General features: G+C 43.9%; 1 long non-coding RNA gene and 1 other non-coding gene across 4 annotated transcripts; both read left to right on the forward strand.

The window, feature by feature from the left end:
* The first annotated feature begins 2,225 nt into the window (after positions 1-2,225).
* TRNAI-AAU (transfer RNA isoleucine (anticodon AAU)) lies at positions 2,226-2,299 on the forward strand. Its single transcript has one exon. It is a non-coding gene; the product is annotated as a tRNA-Ile (tRNA).
* Positions 2,300-5,130: 2,831 nt separating this feature from the next.
* LOC141371916 (uncharacterized) lies at positions 5,131-24,391 on the forward strand. 3 transcript variants are annotated; one of them, XR_012377263.1, is made up of 6 exons: positions 5,131-5,523; positions 7,702-7,768; positions 10,856-10,979; positions 17,457-17,667; positions 18,273-18,441; positions 23,170-24,391. It is a non-coding gene; the product is annotated as an uncharacterized lncRNA (long non-coding RNA). The 3 variants fall into 3 exon arrangements; XR_012377262.1 differs by lacking the exon at positions 23,170-24,391 and having other exon boundaries at positions 17,457-17,818; positions 18,273-19,035; XR_012377261.1 differs by lacking the exon at positions 23,170-24,391 and having other exon boundaries at positions 18,273-19,035.
* Positions 24,392-24,696: the final 305 nt, after the last annotated feature.

Below are 24,696 nucleotides of genomic sequence, written 5' to 3' on the forward strand. Positions count from 1 at the left end.
ACATATAATAATCCTTCTAACTGCATCTTATTTGAGTATGATTTCACACACTTCAACTGTAACGAACTTAGTAACTAGTTTACCAGATGTTTCAAAAACAAAAAAGAATAGACATTGTCTCAGTCAAAACCAAAGAAGAATGTTCTTTTGGAAGGATGAACATAGGGACTGGATTGAGATGACTGTCTCTTCTCGGATCAGTGTTTCAGTGTGGACACTCCTAGATTCACTAGACTATAAACTCTGGTGGCAGGGACAGAGCCCTTTGTTGAACCCAAAAGGAAAAATGAATGGACTTTATACTAACCACCATTTTGTTTTAACCACACCTGTGCGCTCCTCTATTAGTGTGGAAAAGTACATGCTACTGGTCAAAATCAACAGGTGTCTGACACACTGTTGCCAAAAGAACTGTGAGGATACGTTTGCACCTGTCAGATGGCGCTTAAGGATGGTGGCACTCATTTCTCAACTCCAGAAATGTTGACTGCCGATGGCTCACAACTGGGTTGGTCTCTGGGAACTGTCCTCAACAGAAGAGGCACCTTGCTCAAATTTACACCCACCATTGGGGGTGCTCACATCCAAGACTGGTTGATGTAAGAGTATAAAGGCCTCCCCTCCTCCTGTTGGACTCAACGCAGGACATTTTTGAAGGGCCATTCCATGATCAAAGACCCCTGAGAGAACAGTGAGGCCTCTGTTAAACTACATCAAGCTCAACTTCTGCCTCTTCCTGACCCCGCTTCCCTGACCCTCTCTTATTTGCTGATTCTAAGAGCATTCCCAATAAAACTGCACACAACCAGACCAAAGGCAAGTGACTGATGCCTCCTTCGAGCTCTAGAGGTCAAAGTAAGTCTGAATGTGGCCCAGACTCAGAAATCATTTACCACAGCAAGTGCCCTGGTACAACAAGAATGGTAGCAATATTAATATTCTACCCTACAAACTTACAGAACTGTTGCCACAGAACAAAAAAAAAATGAAGATATCCACTAATTGGTTCAAAAGATGTATAAAGTTAGTTAAAACGTGCTGAAGGACCAGAAGAAGAATTTATGATATTAGAAGCAAGTACCTGGAATGGGAGGTTAGAAACTAAATGGGAAATTTAGCTAGTCAAAGAATATGATTCTCATTTCTGGTAAAAAACGAGAATATCAAGTACTAAACATCTTACAGACTATAGTGCGTATCCAGAAGAAGACCATATAATACACAGATGTGCATGTATGTTCTTACAAATGGAGGGCAAAGGTTTTTAGAATGTACACAGACCGATAAGCTTCTGAAAATACTAGTACCCCTAGCTCAGAAGGAGCCATGGTGGGAAGAGGAGAAGCAGAACGGGGCAGCGAGAGCAGAGGATGAGAGGACCCGGCGGCTCCGTCGGCCGCTCCCTGGGCGCGCACCTGCCGGCAGGTGCGTAGGGCGTCGGCTGGAGAGGGCACACCTCCGAGGAGGTTTCCCGCCGTCCTCCCGAGCCTCCCGACCCGGGTCAGTCCCGGCGTTTCTCCCAGGCCAGATAACGGCCCTGATTCTGGACACGCCCTGCCTCCCACAGCCCTCGTCCTGGTTTGGGTGGGTCCCGGCGGGGTCAGAAGCTCTTCGGAGACGACCCCGGTTCCGGTGCCCGCGCCTACGCCAGCCCCGCACTCGGGCGCCACCGCGCGTCCGGTGAGCCGCACTGCAGCTCCACAACGGCGACCCCCGGGGCGGACTAGGGGGGCGGCGGGGGCTGCGGGTCCCGGGTCCCCGGGGTCCGGGCGGAGCTGGCCTGCTGCGAACAGGCCGCAGGAGCCGGGAGCCACTTGGTCCCGCTGCCGGACGTTGGCCTGAATCTTCTCAGGTTTTCCTGGAAGAAGCGTGATGCCTTGAAGCGGAATATGGAATTTTCCCCTCCCTTCTCCCCCCTCTGCCCCTCGAGAGGGGAAGGACGCAAAGAGTGGGAGCAATTCTCTCTTTTTCTCAAGATAAACCTCAAGATAGGAATGCTGTTTCAGCCCCGCATCGGGCTCCCTGCTCGGCGGGAAGCCTGCTTCTCCCTCTCCCACTCCGCCTGCTTGTGTTCCCTCTCTTGCTCTGTCAAATAAATAACATCTTAAAGTAAGTAAGTAAATAGGTAAGTAAGTAAGTAAGTAAAGAAAGAAAGAAAGAGAGAAAGCAAGCAAGCAAGCAAGAAAGCTGTCTCAGTGTTGTTTAGAGGAAGTACTAAACGTCCTGGCCGGTTAGCTCAGTTGGTTAGAGCGTGGTGCTAATAACGCCAAGGTCGCGGGTTCGATCCCCGTACGGGCCAAGCGGCGCGGCGCTTTTGCGCTACGCGAGGGGAGTAACGGCAGACTCTTAGCTTTACGAAGTTAAACACATCTGTGAGCCGGTTTGTTGCGATGTCTGGTCCTCAGATGGACACAGCTGGGTACTAGCCTCGGTTCCAGGCGCTCCTGCATCTGTCGAGCAGTTCCCCCTTGGCAGCAAAGACCAGGGACAACAGACGGCGTTGGCCTTACTTTGTTTTCCTGTGAAGAAACTGTTTTTGGAGGCGGGTGTGGGGGGGAATCCCTGAATTAACCAGTTGTGGAATCACCCTTTATATCACTCTTTCTGGGTCATTCTGCATTTCCCAGTTCAGTTTAAAGAAAAAAAGCTAAAAAATGAGAAACAAAAATCTCCCAAAACTTTAATAGTAAGAATGACCAACATCTTTGTGTTTCAAAAAGAAACTTTAAAAAGATAAAGAGATGTTTCCTTTTCACCCTTATTCTTAGCCCACATCTCAAAATCACTTTCTAGGTAAACTCTGTCCATAACTTTTCATTTTATCCTTACTGGTTTTCCTTGGGCATGTATACGTAAATATTTATATTGATTATTATTTTTCTTCTTTTTCACACAAAAGATAATCATTTACTCATTGTTTTGCATTTGCACTTTTTTCTTAGTATATCTTGAGTATTTCTAATTGCACTTTCTACTTTGTACGCCGCCAAAATTAAAGCTTATTTTCAAATGAGTTGGTCCTGCCAGCCAGAAGTTGAATCTGGAAACCTCTCAACATTGTACAAAATGTAGGCTTTTCCAACTCAGGGAAGGAGGTAGTGGAAATTATATCCTTAATTTTCTCTAATGTGAACAAAGCAGTTTCTTTCTTAAGCCATATCACATTTAGAGGCTTGAATATGGACTCCCAAAGTGCTCAATCATCAAAATAAATTATGTACAATTTTAACAAATATTTATTTGCTTGTGGAAGGAAGCTTTTATTTTTGCTCATTATTGACCCCCCCATGTGTACATAATGAAAGTTTGGGTTTTTTCCTCCTGTTAATCAGTCTCACGTAAATTTAATTCTTAGACCAGCTAGAAGAAACTTGAAAGGTAGAGAAAATTCTTCCTCTGCATTAGTATAGTAACTGCAAAGCCCTAAAACCAAGTGAACACAGTACTGTAGAGATAGATGACCCGTGTGGCTGAAGGAGGCTGTCAAGGAAAAGGGTCTGGTGCTCTGGCCTCCCATTGCCCATTTTACTCTCAGAACGATCTCTAGCTTCAGGCAGTCCAGCTGAAAATTCTGCTTTTGTGAGATAGGTTGGCTGATTTGTGGGCTTTGTCATTAGGAAATAAGGAAGAAGCTGGTGAAGGGTGGCAGAATATGCCAGCCCAAAATATGACACTTTGACACAATGATCACTTTGAGCTAAGGGCTTTTGAAAAGCATTAAATACAAGAAAACCACTCCAAACTTTCTACTTATTCTTAAAAGTAGGAGATAAAATTCCCATGTGAAAGATGTCTTCTTTATACCAGGAGAAGAGTCACATTCTAATTCTCAAGGATAGAAAGTTGAGGCTCAGGGAAATCTTATTAAATTAACCCCAATCTTCCTAGTCACTTCACCCAATTAATTATCCTAGCCCCAGCCCCATTGCCTCATCACATTTTCCTGATTTTACTGCCCTTTGTCCAATTCAGTATATGCACATGCAACTCTATCCGCTTCTTTGGGTCATTTCCTTATGGAGGGATCCCGTGTTACATAAAACACATTAAATAAAGTTGTGTGTTTTCTGTTAATTTGTCTTTTGTCATGGGGGCTCACATCGAGAACTTAGAAGGGCAGAAGGAAAGACTATTTTTGCTCCTCTCCACTGGAGTGAGAGACTGGTTTTCTGCTGTGTGCCTTCTTAAAAGTCCCCAGGAAACAAAATCCAGACTGTGGAAAACCTCAAGTTTCTTCTACAAATAAAAGGAGAGAGAGAAAAACTATAGATTCAAAGAACTTGAGAGACATATATGTTCAAAGGCTTGTTTTTAAAAGAGTATACGTGTAATCTATATATATATGCTTTTTGTAATATATTCTATCATACAGATTATTATAATATCTGCATATAATTGTAATATATTATAGAACCCATTTATAAAATATATAAAACAGTGGCAACATTTGAACAATAATTGAATACTTGATTTTATTTTTATTTTTAGATGTGATCATTGTGTTGTGATTATGTTTTTTCAAGTCCTTATCTTTTATTTTTGTTTATTTATATTTTTTCCTTATCTTTTAGAGATACATACTTAAATATTAGTCCTGTGCCGGTTATATTGGAGCCTGAGGCAAAGGAAAAATCAGTAATACTGATTCCCTACTAAAAGCTTGGATATTGTATTCATTATGGATCTTTTGCATTGATTTTTATTTTTTAAAAATATTACTTTAAAATATTATTTCGTTTGCTAAGCTTTTTGGTTAAGCCTTCTCAGTTTTGTGCCCAAGGCAGGTAACTCACTCGCCTTACCCCACCCCAGGCGGAGCTGAAGTTGTGGATGATTCAGGTCTGAGATTTACTTCAACGTGTAAATGAGGGGAATGAGGGCTGGGGTTATACATGAATAAAACTGCATGAGTTGATAGTTATTGAAAGTGTTAGATATGGCTATCGGGCTCATTATACTGTTCTCGGTCAAACCCGAACCCCTCCCGGCCCATTTCGGAGGCAGGCCCAGGAGAGAGAGACCCGGGGGGAGCAGGCCCATCGCGAACCGACCACCGAGGCGCAGAAACCTCCAGGTTCCTAGAGCGGACCGGAAGTGACGCCCGCGGCGGGAGGCCGAGCGTCCGGTTGTGGACCCGAGCGGTCGCTGTGCTCGCGGTGTTTGTGCGGGCCGGAGCTCCGGCGGCGTGGGAAACTGCTCCGCGAGTCCGGAGGCCCCACAGGACCGCCGTGGGCTCTGAGGCGGCTCGAGAAGGGCCAGGCTTCGGAGCCTGCCACCTGACGAAAGCGGGACGTGGGGGGACGTGTCCAGAAACGTAGGTCTGCGACCAGAGCTGCCCCCGCGGCACACAGGCTGGCTCCGGAGGCGCCCGGCGGAGGGGAAGGCAGTAGTCGCTTCTCCTCGGCCTTCGGGAGGGAACGGAGTGGATGACTGTGCAGAGTCCTCGGGCCCGGGAGCAGATGGCACTGGCCTGGCGGCTCCCCACCAGTGAGATGCACCCGGAGCAGCCTGGCCTTGCGGACGGTAGGACGTCCCTATTTGTGCGTGTGGTTGGGGGTGGGGGACGCACGGAGGGGCTCAGGTGCTGGGCGGCAGGTGCGGGAGGTTACTGCTCCGGTTCAGGCGCTGGGCGGCAGGTGCGGGAGGTTACTGCTCGGGCTCAGGTGCTGGGCGGCAGGTGCGGGAGGTTACTGCTCGGGCTCAGGTGCTGGGCGGCAGGTGCGGGAGGTTACTGCTCGGGCTGACAGCATCTTCTGCAAAACCATTCTCTGGAAGGCAGAAGCGTTGTGACTGTGTTGAGTGCACTGATAATTCTGGGCATCAGGTCAGTGTGAGATGTGTAATGTCATGAGCCGGGGCGGGGGGGGACAGGAGGTCATCAGATGATAGCAGTCCATCGACCTCAACAGCCTGCCTCTACCTTGAAGTCGTTAGAGATTAAAGTTCTGGAGCAGTGTTAATGTGCAGAGGGTGACGATAACCACCGGGCTCCACTCAGGTCCCAGAGGTGTGTCTCGGCCTTCCTTCTGGGCAGACACGGTTCTTTGACACCGTGTCTAGTCGAGGCCTTGTGGCTTAACCAGCACTTAAATCGTGTGTGTGGTTCTCGCCGAGTGAAATTTACCAGCACCATAGTAGAGGTGAAAGAGGTGAGCAGAGGGAAAGAATTCTATCTTTATTTAAGATGAAGAACTCCGAGGTATTTTTCTCTGTTTAAGCAGGTTTTTCTTCAGCAAAAAGAGAGTCCATATAAGCATTTTCTGGCACTGCTAAACGCTCAGTGATAGAATTTTAATGTCTTTTCTATCAGGGCTTAGGGTGAAAAATCGGACTCTTAAAAGCTCCAGTGATTTGAAAAATCCTTCAAAAGATCTTTGTTGCAGTAGTTACGGGAACACACATGGAGGAATTCTATGGCAGCTACTACTAAACGGCTTTGCAAATATTTTGTGGTTAATCCTCACAACCCTGAACGAGAGATGCGTTTACACTGTGTAAAGCTGGGGCTCAGAGAGTTTAACTTGGTAAATAGGTCAAGATCACAGAGCTAGTAAGTGGCAGAACCAAGGGTTTGAATTCATGTTTGTATGACATCAGAGCCTGTGTTTTTTACTTTTAAGCCAATGGGGTGCTTCTGCTACAATCTCTCAATTTTTAAAACGTCTTTATTATATATTTACTTTTTAAAAAACATTATATATTTATGTGGTTCAAAATCAAAATATAAAGAAGGTACACGGTAAAGTCTCACTCCTGCCCGACCTCCCATCCACCCTGTTCCCTTTCCACCACAGCAAACAGGTAACCATTTTTATTCGTGTTTTTAGCTGTCTCTCCAGAATTCCTTTGTGAAAATACAATAAAACACAAATTGTGTTCTTATTTTCACTCTTTCTTGTATGTTAAGTGGCATACTACACTTATTTTTTCCACTTAACGCTGTATCTTAGAGATTTCCATCTTAGCAATAGCTTGTTTATGTATGAATAAACTATTTATTATGATAATATAATAAATATATATTTTGGTCTTTATCCATGGTTCTTGGCTCGTAAGTCCCAAAATCTTTGTAGTTTCCTAAGAGACTAGAGTTAGAGGGGCATCTTTTGCTAAAATATTTGGTGTTTACCCTTTGGTTCCTCAAGTATCTTTAGAGTGATAAATGTGAAAAGATTATTTTCTGTTATTCATAACAAACCCCTTTCAACCACACCTGAGTTTATGTTAATAAAGTGATTTTTTTTTTTTTTTTGTATGCTCCTAGTAACTTAGAATAGGGTTAGGAACCAATTTTGAGATTAGAGGATTGGAACTTTCAGCTCTACCCTCTCTGACCTCCAGCAAGGGGAGAGGGGCTGGAAGTTGGATTAATCACCAGGGGCCAATGTCTACATGCTGAAGCTGTATATTTCTATCCAAATCCCTTTCTCCTTCAGTTTCCTGTACCATAGTAGCCAGAAAGCCAAAAATTCTTCCCTCACTCCCTTATAGTTGGAGTGGTTGGCATGGGACCTGGGTCTGACCATTGAGATTCAAGTGAAAATCACTTGTGAGGGGCTTGTAGAAACCTGTTTTTAAAGGGAGTGACTTCTCTAAAAGAATAAAGTCTTTATAAAAGGTGGAGGGTGACTTGGCTGGCATGCTCCATCAGCTCCTTACCCTGAACTTCTTTGCTCTTCTCTCTTCCTGTCTGGACCGCAGACAAGACTCCTGGAGGAATGGCGGCCGTCACGCGTCTGTGATGCCGAAAGCCACAGGACAAAGACAGGTAAGCAAGAAAACAGAAGGTGCCCAGGAATGTCATGACATTCTTGGCCAGTGGGGTCAGCCCTGGGTGCTTTACCTCAGGACCTCTTGTTGAATGATGTGCTCACTCCTTTCCGCCGCAGGGAACCCAGTCCTGACTGGTGATATCGGCTGGTAAACATTAGCGCCTGTTCTGTGGCAGCTCTAACCACCCGAGGTGTTAACTTTTACTGTCCTCATTACACTCTGCATAAGGGTCTTAGGAGATGGACCAAAAGTTCTCAGAAGTGTGGTCCCTGAGCCAATGGCATTAGCATTACTGGAAACTTGCTAGAAGTGCAAACTTGGGTGCCTGACCCCAGACGTGGATCAGAAACTCTGGGAGTAGGGGCCCAGCAGTCTGTTTTAAGAACGCCCCAGGTGATTCTGATGTATGCTGAAGTTTGACAGGTTAATCTCTGTAGATAGGGTACTATACCCATTTTACAGACAGGTAGACTGAGCTGAATTTAAGTCACTTGCCCAATGTCCTACAGCCAGTAAGACTACTGAGCCTGTGTTTATAACGACTACATTACATCCCATGATAAGAATTCCTGCTCTAGAGAAGTGGTCTCCAGAATTTGAAAACCTACCCCTTTGAAAAATAATCTATCCCCTCGTACATTTCTAGATTGGCATATAAAATTTTACATCATAAGTTTAAACAATGGTAAAGAATGTGATTTCCAGTCCATTGTAAATTATGATATTTTAAAATGTGTTCCATCACTCTCCTAAATCTATCCAGTGGAATCTAAGTACCATAGTGATTATTATTTTAATTATTATTATTTATTTTATTATTATTAAACAGACTATCATTTGTTTAAAAAATGTTGTTTTTTTATTTAAACGGACTATCATCAGTTTAAAAAAATAATTTTCCTCTAACATTTGAAATTTTACATCCTCCTCTTTTATACCTGAACTTGTATTTTCATTCCCCCACCCCACAAATAAATTCTGTTGTAACATGGCTATTTTTGGTCTACCTTGTCATACTTCTCTGAAACAAAAAAGTATAAACATTGAATTTCATATTTTTTAAAAAAGTTCCAGTGACCTTAACAGCTTTAAGAGTAAATTTGTTTTCTGTATTAAGTTGTTATGATTTTTATTAGCATAAAATCAAATTCATTGTGAATGTATTGTATATTTTGATAAGTTAATAGATAAATTGAATTGCAAATGCATCTCTTAATGAGATGGGTGTTGCTAAGATTTTCTAATTAATTCATGTATCTATGGATCGATATTCCTTGTTGCAAGAATGAGACAGGTTCATCAGTTTTCAGTTTTCATTGTTGAAGTTATGAGAGATTATATCAGTTTACATGAGTAGGTAGGAATTCAAGGATTTTTGAAGTAGGAATGCAATTCTAATTATTCTGACACCTGTATTACATGCCAAAATCACTTTATGTATTACAAAAATTTGTTAGTCTGTTGCTGACGACTGGGTGAGACCCTCTTTTGTTGAAAGTAAATGTACGAGAAACCACCTGAGCTGCAGAAGGCCATTCTCTTGCTCACTGACATCATTGTTTTAGAGCCCTTGGTCAGATGCTTTGAGGAAGCTTTGCCTCTTGGGGCAGCAATGAAGGGTGTGACTTGGGTTGGTTGAGAGTTACCCCCCCTTTCCTTAGTGGGCGAGGGGTTGTGACAAAAAGGTGGGTGGGAAAGCAGGATGTTACAGGCAGATCGATCATGATGAGTCTATGTGGAAGCCCAGGATCCGCAAGTGGATTCCCTGAAAAGTGTGTTCGTGGATTCCCAGGCATGCACATAGCCCAGCTTGAAAACTAAAGGATACTAAGAGATATCTTAGAATCATGGTCGTCATGTTCTACAAAATGTAAACAAATAGATTACTTCAGTTTAAGTTTCTCACTTGGGAAGTGGGTGTGTCTGCAGAGAACATGGAGCTAAGCTGCAAGTCACAAATTGTTTGTATTCACAGTGTCGTTATGCACCTCTGAGAGGGGATTATTTGAGTATCTTGGGTCATCTTCAGCCTTTTCACATATTTTTAGGTGAATATTCAAATATTCTGAATATGTCCTAATTCCAGGAGACACCTTGTTCTGGTAGCAATAGTCACAAATTCTTGAGCTCCAAGAGACTAACCTTCATGCTACCCTAGGACTTTTGGCCTCTCTGTAACCCACACCAGGGGAAAAGAGTTTAGAATCACAGGTATTCAGCCTGTTTTCATTCTTTGCTGGCCCCACATCCTCCTGTAATTTCTCCTGTGTCTGCGCTAAGTTGCTTTTCTTCTCTCATCCATAACTATACTGATTCATTTTTCTTTTCTTTTTATTGTGGAAAGAACACTTAACATGAGCTCTACCCTCTTAACCCCCCCCCCTTTTTTTTTAGTTTTTAGATTTTTAGATTTTAAGATTCTAAATCTTAGATTTTAGAAAATCTTAGCAACATCCATCTGATTAAGAGATGCATTTGCAATTCAATTTTAGTTTATTAACTTATCAAAATCCAAGAAATTTTTAGATTTTTAAATTTTAAAAATTTTTTTAGATTTTATTTGACAGACAGTGAGAGAAGGAACACAAGCAGGGGGAGTGGGCGAGGGAGAAGCAGGCTTCCCGCTGAGCAGGGAGCCCGATGCGGCTCCATCCCAGGACCCTGGGATCATGACCTGAGCCAAAGGCAGACGCTTAACGACTGAGCCACCCAGGCGTCCCTATCTTAACACATTTTTAAATGAACAGTAGATTACCACCGACCGTATGTACAGCATTGTACGGCAGATCTCTGGAGCTTACTCATCCTCAACTGAAACTGTGCCGGTTGATTAAGAACTCGGTTTGCCCCCCAGCCCCTGGCAACCCCTGTTCCATTCTTGGCTTCTGTGAATTTGACTATGTTAGATGCCTCAAATAAGTGGAATCATGCAGTATTTGTCCGTCTGTAATGGCGTATCTTAGTAGTCTGTCCTCACGGTTCATCCATGTCAAATATTGCTGAATTCCATTCTCTTTTTAAGGCTGGATAACATTGCATTGTGTGCATAGGCCATGTTTTCTTTATTCTGTTGAACATCTAGGCTGTATTCACATCTTGCCTATCCTGAACATTGTTGCAGTGAACACGGGAGTGCTAAGATCTGTTCCAGATCCTGATTTCATTTCTTTTGGATAAATACCCAGAAGTGGGATGGCTGGAGCGCAGTATGTTTTTGATGTTTTGAGGAAACTCCATACTGATTTCATAAGTGCTGCACCATTTCATTCCTACCCACAGGATGCAAGCGTTCCATTTTCTCCACATCTTTACCAACACTGTTCTTTTTTTGCGGGGGGGGGGGGTCCTTGTTTTTTGATAATAGCCCTCCTCACAGGTGTGAGGTGGCATCTCATTGTGGTTTTGATTTGTATTCCTTTGATAATTAATGACACCGAGCATCTTTTCATGTGCCTGTGGGGCCATTTGTATATATGTTCATTGGAGAAATGTTCGAGTCTAGCCCAATTTTTTTGTTGAACCATTTGTTTTTTTGTTTTTGTGTATTGCTATTGAGTTGTAGCAGTTCCTTATATAGAGAATTATCCCTTATCAGACACATGGTTTGCAAATACCTTCTCCCATTCTGTAGGTCACCTCTTCACTCTATTGATGGTTTCCTTTGCTGTGCAGAAGGTTTTTAATTTGATGTCATCCCATTTGTCAGTTTTGGGCTTTTCCCACCTGTGCTTTTGGTGTCTTATCCATGAAATCATTGCCAGGACCGGTATTGTGAATCTTTTCCCCTATGTTTTCTTGTAGTTTCACAGTTTCAGGTCTTACGTAGAAATCTTTAATATGTTTTGTTTTTTATATGTGGTATAGGATAGGGTCCAGTTTCATTCTTTTGCGTGTGAATGAATATTCAGTTTTCCATCAGCTTGTGTTGAACAGACTGTCCTTTCTCCATCTTGTGTTCTTGTTGACGATCAGTTGACCGAGATGCATGGGTTTATTTATGGGTTCTCCACTCTATTCTTTGGTCTGTATGTGTATTTTTATGCCATTGCTATATTCTTGATTACTCTATCTGTAATATTTTTGAGATCAGGAAATGTGATGCCTCTGGCTTTGTTCTTAAGATTGATCTGACTATTCAGGGTCCTTTGTGCTTCTGTATGAATTACAGAATTGTTTTTTCTGTTTCTGTAAAAAATGCCTTTGGGATGTTGATAGGGACTGCATTGACTCCATAGATCTCTTTGGGTAGTGTGGACATTTCAGCAATATTGAGGTTTCCACCCAATGGGAAGTCTGTTTGTGACTTCTTTGCTTCATCAGTGTTTTGTAGTTTTCAGTGTACAAGTGTTTATTTCCTTAGTTAAGTTCATTCCTAAGTATTTTGTTCTTTTTTGTAACATTATGAGTGGGATTGTTTTCCTCATTTCCTTTTTGGATAGTTCGTTGTTAGTGTATAGAAGTGCAAGTGTTTTTTGTGGGCTGATTTCATATCCTATAATTTTACTGAATTCCTTTATTCTAACAGTTTTTAAAATGGAGTCTTTAAGATTTTTCTCTCTAGAAGATCATGTCAGCTGTAAACAGGGATAGTTTTACTACTTCATTTCTGATTTGGGTGCCTGTTCTTTCTCTTTCTTGCCTCATTGCTCTGACTGGGGCTTCTACTACTGCCGACGAATAGAAGTGGCGAGAGTGGACATCCGAGCCTTGTTCCTGATCTTAAAGGAAAAGCTTTCATTTATTCATGTTTGAGAATGATGTTAGCTGTGGGCTCATATTTGATCTTAAATTATGTTTAGGTACATCCTTCTAAACCTAGTTTGTTGAGAGTTTTTATCATAAAAGTTTGTCAGATCTTGTTAGATGCTTTTTCTGCACCTACTAAGATGATCATGTGATTTTTATACTGTATTCAGTTAATGTGGTGTATCCCATTAATCGAGTCATCTTTGAGCTGTGTTGATGATGATGAATGTCCTGGCAAACCCAGCAAGAATGTGTCCCAAATCTACCAGTTTTGGTGAGTCTAATTTTGTGTTCACCTAGGGTGCAGAAGCCTTTTAGTTTTTGATTTTTCAGAAAGGGAGTCTGTCCATGAATTGTAGCTAAATTGGAGTGTTTGTGGGAATAAGGTGGTCCACATGTCTTTCTCCAGGAATAGCACTGATCCGTTTTTCTTAGCGCACCTTGACGGATCAACTAGCTCTTGGAGTACGGCCCAAGTGCTCTTGGTGGGCCCTTACCCTGCCAGCACCATAGTTCCAGTGACTGCTTCCTGAGACCATCCTGGAGGTTTAACTAGCTCTGTGGTAAAGGAGCTCTAGCTCTTGACCATTCCAGTTTTGAATATTCCACTTGTGATTTATGGTTTTCTGGGCACTGGGGCCGTCATTCTGTGATGGGTTCATCATCAGGCAAATAGCACAGGTGACTACATGCCACACTGTTCTAGGCAATGGGGAAATAGACAAGGTGGGGCCTTATGGGCTAGTGGGAGGAAACAAAAAATAGTATCTCTGGCAGGTAAGAGCTATGAAGAAAAATAAAGCTGAGTATGTGGACAGAGAAGGAGGAGGAGTGCTCTGTCATGTGGGGTGGAGAGCAAAGGTGCCCCTTGAGCAAAGAAGTGAGTATTCATTGTAGACTACACTTGCACAGAACTGCTAACGTGGTAGCACGGACACTTAAGAGATCCCGTCTGTTCCTCGGCTTCGTAGTCTTTGGAGGCCTGAATCTCATTTGCCTAGTGGGGAGAGAGAAGCTGGCAGAGGGCATGGCCCACGATGCTCTCCTCCTGCCACAGCTCAGGGCTCCGGAAGTCTCCCCCACACCCACATTCATTACACCTGCCCTGTACCCCCAGCCCAGAACCTGTCAGCTGCTGGCTGCTCACTCGTGAGCCTGACCTCTCTTTTCGTCACCTTGGGACTTTGTTCCCGAGCATAGGGTTTCTTCCTTCTTGAGCAGAAAACAGGGACACAGACAAAGGATGGCTTTGTGTCAAGTGCTAGAGAGAGCTGAGAACGCTTGCGTGCTCTCAGAGGCAGATTACATTATAATCTTGGGTCCGTAAAAATTTCCCCACTGTTATGATGTCCCTAAGTGGGCCCACTAATGAGCAGGCAGGATACATTGCCTGTATTCTCAGTCTCTCCGACTATTCCTTTCATATTCTCACTCGAACGGAAATCTGGTTCTCTCCTATGGACCCTGCCTGCCTTGCGGTCCTTCTGAGCGGTAGCGGCTGTTTCTTCCCCGCCCTTTGTTACCACTGGGCCTGGAGATGGGTGGGTCTCCTTCTTGCTCCTCATTGCCCTTTCCGGACTGTTTTGTCCTCCCTTCTCCTAAAACCACTTTTCTCCTAGACTTGACCACTCTTCCTTCGTTTTGCCGTCATCTACAGACTGTTGGAATAATTCCTCTCATTCCTTGAACATTTAAGCCCTTAGAGCACTATCACTCGCTGATACTACTCCTATCATAATTCTTGGTGGTGGTAGAATCCAGAAAGGTGATTTTTCCGGTGCTCTTGGCCTCCCGGTTCCCTGAGCCCTCATGCAGGGATCTTTTTTCCACTCTCCTTTCAACCCCCTCCTGTGGCCCAAACTCAGACCAGTGCTTTTCACCTTTTACGTCAGCTCACAGTCATAAATACACATTTCTTGTGTGAATATTTTTGACTGGAAGTTTTGCAGTCCACTGCTTCCTTTGCTACTATAAGTAAAAAGAATAAAGTTAGTACCAAATATGTGTCCATTGTCCTGCGGTCTTGCCCATCCGCCTCTCACTCTCAACTTCCCTCCTTACCGAAACTAGATTCCATGGCTCACCACTGCGGCCACTCTCTTGCCCACACCCTCAACCCACTTGCTTTTTCATTTTTTTTTTTTTAAGATTTTATTTATTTATTTGAGAGAGAGAATGAGAGATAGAGAGCACGAGAGGGAAAGGGGTCGGAGGGAGATAGCAGACTCCCCGCTGAGCCGGGAGCCCGATGCGGGACTCGATCCCGGGACTCCAGGATCATGACCTGAGCCGAAGGCAGTCGCTTAACCAACTGAGCCACCCAGGCGCCCGCTTTTTCAATACTTGTACAAAATGCTTATCCTTCTAAAAATCTGCATTTCTATTTATTCGTTGCCTAAACCCATACAGGTGAACAAAACTGGAAAAGAAAGCAGACCGACTAGTTCAGCTGTGAATTCATGACCATACACCTCGAGTGAGCCCTTCGTGCTGCCACGTGATCCCACACCATTCCCAGCCCACTCTTCTAGGTAACTTGGCACCTCTCTGCAGATCTCCAGTACCTCCTACCCTGTGCTCACCTCAGCTGTGAATTTGCCTTCTATTCCTCTGAGAAGATGGGAGCAATCAGAAGACATTTCCCACGCATTCTCATTCCCCCATCTAACAGCTTACTGGTGTATAGTCTGCTTGTCTTCCTAACACCTGTGCATAATTTGCTCATTCTTTCATCTGCGGCCAGCCCCAGGAATACTGACCTCCCTCAAGCTGCCGGTATCTGCCTCCTGCATGTTAAAAACAGTAGACCTTTTGGTCCCACATTTTCCTCTAGCTGCAGCCTCTTTGCTTTTTCGGCAAGCTCTTCAAAGAGTTGTCTATTGTTATTATACCCACCTCCCCCCTGTGTGTTCTTCCTCGGGACCTCTTGTCTTTTTGATAGGCTCTACTTATCATTCTACGCAAAGAGCTTTTGTCGAGGTCACAGTGGCCTTCTCATTGGTGAACTGGTAGATCCATTGTCATTCCTCACCTGACTTGGCTTCTGGATGACATTTGACACAGACATTTCCTCCTCCTTGAAACATTTTCTTCTCTTGGCTTCTGGGACTTCTTCCCGGTCCTCTTGGTTGGACACTTCTTGTCTCTAGATCTCTAAATCCTGAAAAGCCTGAGAGCTGAGTCCTAGGACCACTTCTGTCCTTGGGCCACACTGAAGCCTTTACTCTCACTGGTTTTAATTCCCAGGTATTGTGGATGTTTCTCAGATTTAAATCCCAGTGTCTCTAGCCTGGACCTCCTTCCTAATCCCCATGCTAGTATATGCAATCCCCTAACATCATGTTTGGAGATCTAAAAGGCATATCGAATGTAACATGTCTAAAGTCAAACTGCTTCTCACTCCGTGGTGCCTCCAACTTGGTCTTACCCTTATCATTCAAGAGCAACTCAGACTTTACAGATCTGAGTCTAAAACCTTGAGGCCATTCCTGACTCCTCTTTCTCTCGTATCACATGTCTCATCTCATCACTAAGTCCAGTGGCTCTACCTGCAAAGTAAGCCCAGTGTGGGACTTCTAATGCCCTCCTCAACCAAGAACATGCTCCAAGCCACCCTCTCATCTCATGTGGCATCACTACCCCAGTAATTCCTGAGTCCCTTGCTTAAACCTGTGCCCTGTAGTCTAATCATAACACGGCAACTGAGGGAACCGTAGAAAATGTGAGTCCAGTCTTACTCCTCTGCTCCGATGGCTTCTCGGAATAAACACCAAATTCTTTAATGTTACCTGATGGCTCTTATGCAGTCTGGTCTCTATCTCCTTTCTGACCTCTAGCACTCTCCCCTCTCACCCCGCTCCAGCCACCATGCAGGCCTCCTCGCTTGAAGCGATACATGATTGACTATGAAATGGGGCCGTCAGTCACTGCCCTATGGGACCCCACAGGGTGAACACGGTCTGGACAGTGTGGTTGGGTAAGCTTCCAACCCAGTCTTGGGCCTTGAAGGATAGGTTTGTACTGGCTGATGAGAAGAGGGAAGCAGGAGGACCTAGTAGATGGGATTGAGCAAAGGCAAAGGGTTGTACAGTCTAGGGGTATCTCTGTATGGTAACCATATTTGTTTTTTTTTAAAGATTTTATTTATTTATTTGAGATAGAGAGCGCAAGAGGGAAGAGGGTCAGAAGGAGAAGCAGACTCCCCACTGAGCAGGGAGCCCGATGCGGGACTCGATCCCGGGACTCCAGGATCATGACCTGAGCCGAAGGCAGTCGCTTAACCAACTGAGCCACCCAGGCGGCCCGGTAACCATATTTGTTTGCAAACCAGTATCAGGCACCTGGAACAGTATAGGGACCACAGTAGGTGGTCGAGACATTTATTTACTGAGTGAATGAGGGATATTTGGATGGTAATTAGTGGGCAGTAGGACAGGTTTAAATGGAGTCCATTCGAGGAGCACTTACCTATATAGGATTTGGGAAACAATGTAGTAAATGTTTTTTGGCAGAGAGGTTGAATTTTTGGAGGGAGTAGACAGAACAAAGCTGGAAAATAGGTTGAAGCGAGATTAAGGAAGGGCTTGGATGTCACTTGAAGGATTACATTAGGTGTGCTCGGGGACATGTTAGGGGGCTTCCAAGCAGGGGGAAAACCTGATAAAGTTATTGGGGGAGGGGCTGTCCGTCTGGAGTCTGGAATGGTGATGGAGCCTGGCAGAGACGTGAGGAGGCAATGTTCCAGAACTTCAGGCGTGACACACTGTGGGCCCACAGTACTTGTTAAATAGGGAGTTAAACCGTAGGGGGATATTGAGGCTAGAATGGGAAATTTAAGAAAGTGTTAGGAGTGAGGGATCATTAGGAATTGTCTAGGAAGGATGAGGAGTGAAATTAGAGGGTCTGGAGAAACGCCTCCCACCTCTTCCCTCCCTTAGGCGATGCCTTCCCATCGGTGCTTGAGGATGAAGAACCTGGACAGAGACGTGACCCTCGCCTGTCACGTTCTGGCCACTACCCTCATGTGGTGGTCTTCCCTTGTCTCCTCCTGGGTGGAAGTAGAACTGCCTGGAGACCCCAGTGTCCTCGTCAGTCTGCCCTTCGAGGACTGCAGTAGTCAAATGTGCTGGCTGCCCAAACACAAGCCACGTGAGTCCTGGCGCAATCTGTAGCCTGGCGCAATCTGCCTCCTGCCCACCTCGCCGTCCCAGCCACTCCTTCCTGCTGGTGCCCCCAGGACCTCCTGTGCTCCCTGTATACCTGGGCACTTGGAAAACCGGGGAGTGACCCCTAAAAAAGGGTGAGCTTCTCAGACTCTCTCGTCACCCTTCCCTGATGCTAGCCTACTTCATACTGGGTGGAGTTCTCATGATCAGCTCCCTTCTCTCACTCTCCCTCAACTCTTTGTTGCTGACCTTCCCTCAGTTATTCCCTGAGACCCAGAAGCGGTATGTTTCCTGTGCTTTTATCCTCATCGTCACAAGTAAGGAGAGGCAGGAGTGAACTCAGAAGGTCTTGGCTTTGGGTGAGGGTGGGATTTTTGCTTGATTAGCTTTTTAAACACTGTTCAGGAGAGTGCAGGGGAAAGGAAAAGTCTAAGGGAAACACATGGTCTCAAAGGGGGCAGAAGGAAAGTGAGGGGCAGTAACTAATGACGTGATTCTCGTTCATTGATCATGACCCTGCAGTGAAACCTTGGAGGACTGGTGGAGTCTAATCAGGAGATCTGTCTCTCCCCTTTCTTGGGTCCACAGGTACTTGTGTGCTCCTCTCATTATTAATGTACTACATGCAAATTTTGGAAATGTCTCAGGGACCTGATCCACCAAAAGTCACCTGTAAGTTTCCTTACTTCATGAATGTGTCCAGCTCTGCCCTGTTTCTACTGTCTGGTGAGTGATCGTGGGATTCTGATGGAGGAAGGTGAGTCAACCCCCCAGGAAGTAGATAAAGCTCATTTCTTTGATCTCCCTTTTCCTTTGTCTTCAAGTCTCAAACATGTGGAAGTTACATCCACAGCCACTTATCTAACTTTCTCCTTTTCCTCTTTGGTTTCTGGGCATTGGTGTCCCTTATGATGCTTGTCCACAATCTCTTCCTATTGTCCAGTGACCTGTATTAAGAACTGTTCTTTCTTGATTTCTTCCTGCAATTTAATTTTGCAATATCAACCCCAAAATTGGGATTGAGAAGCGGTCTCTCTGCACCAAACATACCTTGAACAAGGGGTAGAATGCAGACTATGGGAAAGAATTATTTCCTTTTTTTTCCCACAACGGGAAATAGAAGACAATGTGTAGAACCAGTTACATAATTTGTGAGGCCCAATGCGAAATGAAGATGTGGAGTCTCTTGTTCAAAAATTATTAACAATTTCAAGACACAGCAAAGCATTAAAGCAAGTCTGAGTGTCTTCCGAATGCAGGGCCTGTGTCTCTGCCTGAGTCATGCGTCCGGGAAGTCAGCTGGGACAGTGTGTTATGGGGTGATAATAAAAACGTGTATGGGTAACCCGCACTTTGGTCTCTGGGCCTGTTACGTTCTTTGAAAACTGGAGATGGTCCTCGCCAGATTCATTGGTATAGTTATTTTCTTAGGGGCCCTCTGCCTTCACAATTCCCAGCGTGTGGGAGCCGTTGAGTTTTAAAATCTCGAACACGCCACATGGATACCCCCATTTCATTAGAAGACACAAAGCTGAGCCTAAAACCAAGCAGAAGGCGTGAGCATAATGCAGAGGACTCTCCACCCGTAACTGGGGATTTCTCAGCCATTCGTCCCAAAGACAGTGTTGCTGATTCTGGAAAGAACTGACTTCTTCCCTTTCTTCTGGTCACTTATCCGGAGCCCCGGACCTCAGGTCTGTTTCATGGCAGAGGAAGGGAAGGGGGTAGAATTGTGTGTGCGGTCTTGCGTTTCGGCTCCTAGATTACGTAGGTGCCTGTTCGCCATTATCTCTGCAACTCTGCCGTTGCTGGGGCCTGTTTTACGGGGGTATTTCCTTGTCCTTAACCGAGCCCTTTCCCCATCTGTGAAGTTGAAGTGTTAATAAAAGCCCTCTTCCCTCTGGAAGTGTTGTGACTGGTCTTTTTTTTTCCCGTGGTGTTATTTCAGCAACTGTTGCTGGCGGGCACAGTTTCTGTGTTTGGGGGAGAGGCCTTCCTCACGTCTGGGGTCACAGAAGGGCGGTAACCATGTGTCACTACCACGTACAAAACCATAGCTATGCCAAGGTACAGCACAGGGTCCGAGAGACCAAAGAGACTGCAAGCTCTCTGTTCCACTGGGCATCTCCCGCACAGGTGTTGGGCTGATAAAGGTGTTGAGGAGGTGATACGGTTTTTAGAGAAGTGAGAAATGAGTTCTAGACTATTTTAAAAGCTACAGAAATTAATCCGGAACATTTTCATTAAGGACAGCTTATAAAGGAAGAGAGTGGTTCTCTTTTAAGGTGCAAAGGAACTAATCTTTCCTGAGCACTTACTGCTTACCAGGTGCTGTGCTACACACATTGTGTGTGTGTGTGTGTGTGTGTGTGTGCGCGCGCGTGCACGCGTGCACACGCTCACAATCCAGTGCAGTAGGGGCTATTATCTCTGTCTTAATAACGAACGCACTGCAGCTCAGGGAGAGTATGTGTCAAAGCCAGAACTGGGAGACAAGATTGTTGGGCTGCAGTGTCCATGTGTCCATGAACTTTTCCCTTCTCAAGCTCTCAGGTAAGGGGTAGACTTATCTAGATCTGGGCAATCTACTCCAAAGTCCTTGTTCTGAACTTTTATACTCCACAGCCTTTGAAAAGCAAACTTACCTTTTTACCAGCGAGTGACTCTCTTTGTAGAAATCCTCCTATCTAGATAACTAAATTCACAGAATCCCGACGATAAACCAGAATGTTAATTGTTCTAAGTTTCTGTCGTTTTGACTTTCCACATCACTAATACCAAATATGGACTGTAGGTCCGCTGATTCCTAGCCTGCGTAAGGGACCCTGAGTGTCAACCCTATGCTGTCAGGGCAAGTTTTATTTTATGTGTTCCATCTTTTCTTCATCGTGCTGGGTATATCTTCAGTGTAATGAGCCAAAGGTTTGAAATCTTGCCGTTTGCAATGACATGGATGGAACTAGAGGGTATTATGCTAAGCGAAATAAGTCAGTCAGAGAAAGACAAATACCACATGATTTCACTCATATGTGGAATTTAAGAAACAAAACAGATGAACATAGGGGAAGGGAAGGAAAAATAAAATAAAAACAGGGAGACAAACCATAAGAGAGTCTTAACTCTAGGAAACAAACTGAGGTTGCTGGAGCGGAGGTGGGCAGGGGGCTGGGGTAACTGGGTGATGTAATGAGCACTGGGTGTTATATGAGACTGATGAATCACTGACCTCTACCTCTGAAACTAATAAAAAAAAAAGTCCAAAGGATTGGTTGTTTTCACTATTTCTGAATTTACTTTTCTCCTCTTTTTAATTATACAAGTATTATAGAGGGTTGTTGTCAAAACACAAAGAAATATGGCTAAGGAAAAAATATATATATACCCCACATTCCAAAGTAAACACTGTTAAGCACATTTTATTGTATATATATATATTTCTGGACATTTATATACATATGCTATGTGTATACATTTTTAAAAAGGATTATCATCCTGGGAAAACTTTGTACCCCATTTTTAAAAAATTTAATTCTTTGTCTTAAACATTTTTACTAAAAGGTAATAGATAACTAATTATTACAGTCTGAAGAGTGAAGGCCAATAAATATTTGTTGGGTGAATATATAATTTCTCTTGATCACCAGCTCCTTTCAAACCCCTAATTCATCTCTGGACACTGTATTGCTTCAGGCAAAAAGTGTTCCTCATTAGAGCAAAAAATAGTGATAATAGTAAGGATGTCATTTTCTCCTTCTCCATCTACTTCCAATAAACCTGCACTTTGTTCTCATTCCCTCTTTTAGAGGGGCAGTGGGAAAGAATTTCAGATTCAACTCCTTCCTGGTTGGATAAACTCATTTGAAAATAAACCACACTTGTTCAGTGTGCAAAGTTGGAGATGCTGTTTGTAAGCCAAGTACTGATAAAATACAGCTCTCCAAAATCTATGAAATGGAAAACAGCTGCAGAACGACGGGTAAATATTTTATCTTTTATGTAAAAAGATAGGTAAATGAAGACTATGTTCATATTTGCAAGTATCACTACAAAAAGGACGCTGCATTAGAAGCTAAGGTGAAGGCGCTGGTGAGAACCACAGCGACGTGGGGAAGGACGGCCGCAGACTTCAGTTTGCCTCCTCATACTTCCTCATTGTTGAGCTCTGTGAATATACTTCGCATGCAAAAAATACAGATTGCGTTGTTTCTTTCATTCTTACTGTGCTAAGAGTGTTGAAAAGTGTTCTTATTTTTTAATCATGTTTTCTCTTACACATGTGATGGTTAATTTTATGTGTCACCCTGGGGTTCCCAGATATTTGGGCAAACATGATTCTGGAGGTTTCTGTGGGGGTGATTTGAGGTGAGTCTAACATGTAAATCAGTAGGCAGAGGAAACCACCTTGCCCTGTCCAATGTGGGTAGGCTTCATCCAATCAGTTGAAGGCTGGCCCTCCCTTGAGGAAGAGGGAACTCCCCCCACGTGACTGCCTCTGCCTGGAGCTGGGACATCAGTTTATTCCTGCCTCAGACTCAGTCTGAAACAATGGCGCTTCCTGAGTCTCAAGCCTGCTGGTCTTTGGGCCAGAAGTGCACCGTTGGCTCTCCTGGGTCTCCCAGTTGCTGACTGCAGATCTGAAGACTTACCAGCCTTCATAATCACAGGAGCCAATATGTATATTCCATCGTATTCTGTGTCTCTGGGGAAGGCTGGCTGATACAACCAGTAAAGACAGGACGGTCCAGAGTGAGGTGGTAGGAGTGTGGCAGGCTTTACATTTTCTGTACAAAGACAAAACCAATCCAGATTGCCTCATTTTTCCTCCTCGAATCAATTTCCCGTTGAAAATAAAAGCTACCTGTCAGTCTCTTCCTCTATCCAGAGAGCCTGGGTGGGAGGGGAGAAGCTTGGTTTTATTTTCCCTCAGTGTTGTGTTCCCAATATCAAGATGCATGTTACAGAAAAAAAAAAAAGTTTAAGGGATGAATTGGTAGCTATTGTTAATTATGTATTAGATGAAAAATTAATATCTGTATAAAGGATTTTACAGCAGGGCTTATACACCATGGGGAGGCATCTTGGGGGCCATGATAGAATTCTGCCTACCTCAAGAAACAACAGAGGTTGGAGTTGAGTGGGCATTTCCAGCATCACTGACGATTGGAGGAATTTAATAAATCAAGCACCTGAGACAACAGGTTCAGATCTTCCTGGTGGCAGAGATAGGTGTGGTATGGTAGTTTTAGATCAGTTGACTCTCTGGTGAGGAAATGTGACATAAGGGATGTCTATAGGGATGGAACCTGCACCCGGTGCCATTGGCATGACAGTCTGAACAAAATTACTCACTGACCACTAAGAGACTGCTGTGTCTTCTCTTTAGCAAGTTTCAGTTTGGTAAAATCTTTGCCACCTGGAGTTTCATTTCAGAAAAAAGTAAACCCTCCACTTCCACTCATCCTTTCTCTCTCTCCTTAATCCACAGGAAAGAAAAAAGATGACAAAACCCACCTTTGGTAGGGATGAGTCTTGCCTCTCCGTGGAAATTGAGTCTCTCTTAAACCAACTTACTTCTGACTGTGAAGACACAGATGAACTTCTTGGGAGGAGCTCCCTTCTGCCCAGGAAGGCCAGGAGCAAACATGAAGCTCAAGGCTCAGACTTGAAATTCAAGGCAGCTCATGAAAATGATCCACTGAGCTGCCCCTAGGATCAGAGAACTTTCAAATGTGTAATCCCAGTGTTTGATCTCAAAACATAGATGCAATTTAACTATCAGGACAAATTTTATCTAATTTTTAATCTGATTTTGGACTGCTATAAAAGAAATGTGGGAGTTTCTTCTAAGGGGCAAGGGGACTAACCTATATAGTGACAAAGACACTTCTTAATTCACCAGGCACGTAATCCTTACAACTGCCTTTCATGAGGTAAGGATTGTTACCTCCATTTAACAAAGAAAGATACCAAGGCTCAGAGAGTTAGAACATTGGTTGTTGAGTTCCAAAGTTCATGGTCTTTCAAATCATCCCATCCTATACATTTTAGACAGAACAAGATTTAGTAATCTGGCTTTTCAGTCGATGGGGAGAATATGGATATTCAATAATATGGTGTTTGCATGCAGAAGAATGAAACTGGACCACTTTCTAACACCATACACAAAAATAAACTCAAAAAAGATAAAAGACCTAAATGTGAGACAGGAATCCATCAAAATGCTAGAGGAGAACACAGGCAGCAACCTTCTGACCTCGGCTGCAACAACTTCTTGCTAGACATGTCTCCAAAGGCGAGGGAAACAAAGGCAAAAGTGAACTATTGGGACTGTATCAAGATAAAAAGCTTCTGCGCAGCAGAGGAAACAGTCGACAAAACTAAAAGGTAACCTTTGGAATGGGAGAAGATATTTGCAAATGACAGATATGGGGCTAGTATCGAAAATCTATAAAAAACTTATCAAACTCAACATCCAAAAAACAAAAAGTCCAGTTAAGAAATGGGCAGAGACATGAACAAACATTTCTGCAGAGAAGACATCCAAATGGCTAACAGACACATTAAAAAGTGTTCAGTATCACTAGCCATCAGGGAAATACAAATCAAAACCACAAAGAGAGCCCACCTCACATCCGTCAGAATGGCTAAAATTAACAACTCGGGAAACAGATGTTGGCAAGGATTTGGAGAAAGGGGAACCCTCCTACACTGTTTTTTTTTTTTTTTTCCTCCTACACTGTTGGTGAGAATGCAAGCTGGTGCAGCCACTCTGGAAAACAGTATGGGGGTTCCTCAAAAAGCTAAAAATAGAGAACTACCCTACCACCCAGCAATTGCAGTACTAGGTATTTATCCAAAGGAGGCAAGTATAGTGATACAAAGGAGCGCATGCACCCCAATGTTTATAGCAGCAATGTCCACAATAGCCAAACTATGGAAAGAGCCCAGATGTCCATCAACAGATGAATGGATAAAGAAGATGTGGTGTACATATACAATGGAATATTACTCA

This window comes from Callorhinus ursinus, unplaced genomic scaffold, assembly GCF_003265705.2.
Source record: "Callorhinus ursinus isolate GAN/ISIS: 27379988/994484 unplaced genomic scaffold, GSC_fseal_2.0 scaffold129, whole genome shotgun sequence".
Lineage (NCBI taxonomy): Eukaryota > Metazoa > Chordata > Mammalia > Carnivora > Otariidae > Callorhinus > Callorhinus ursinus.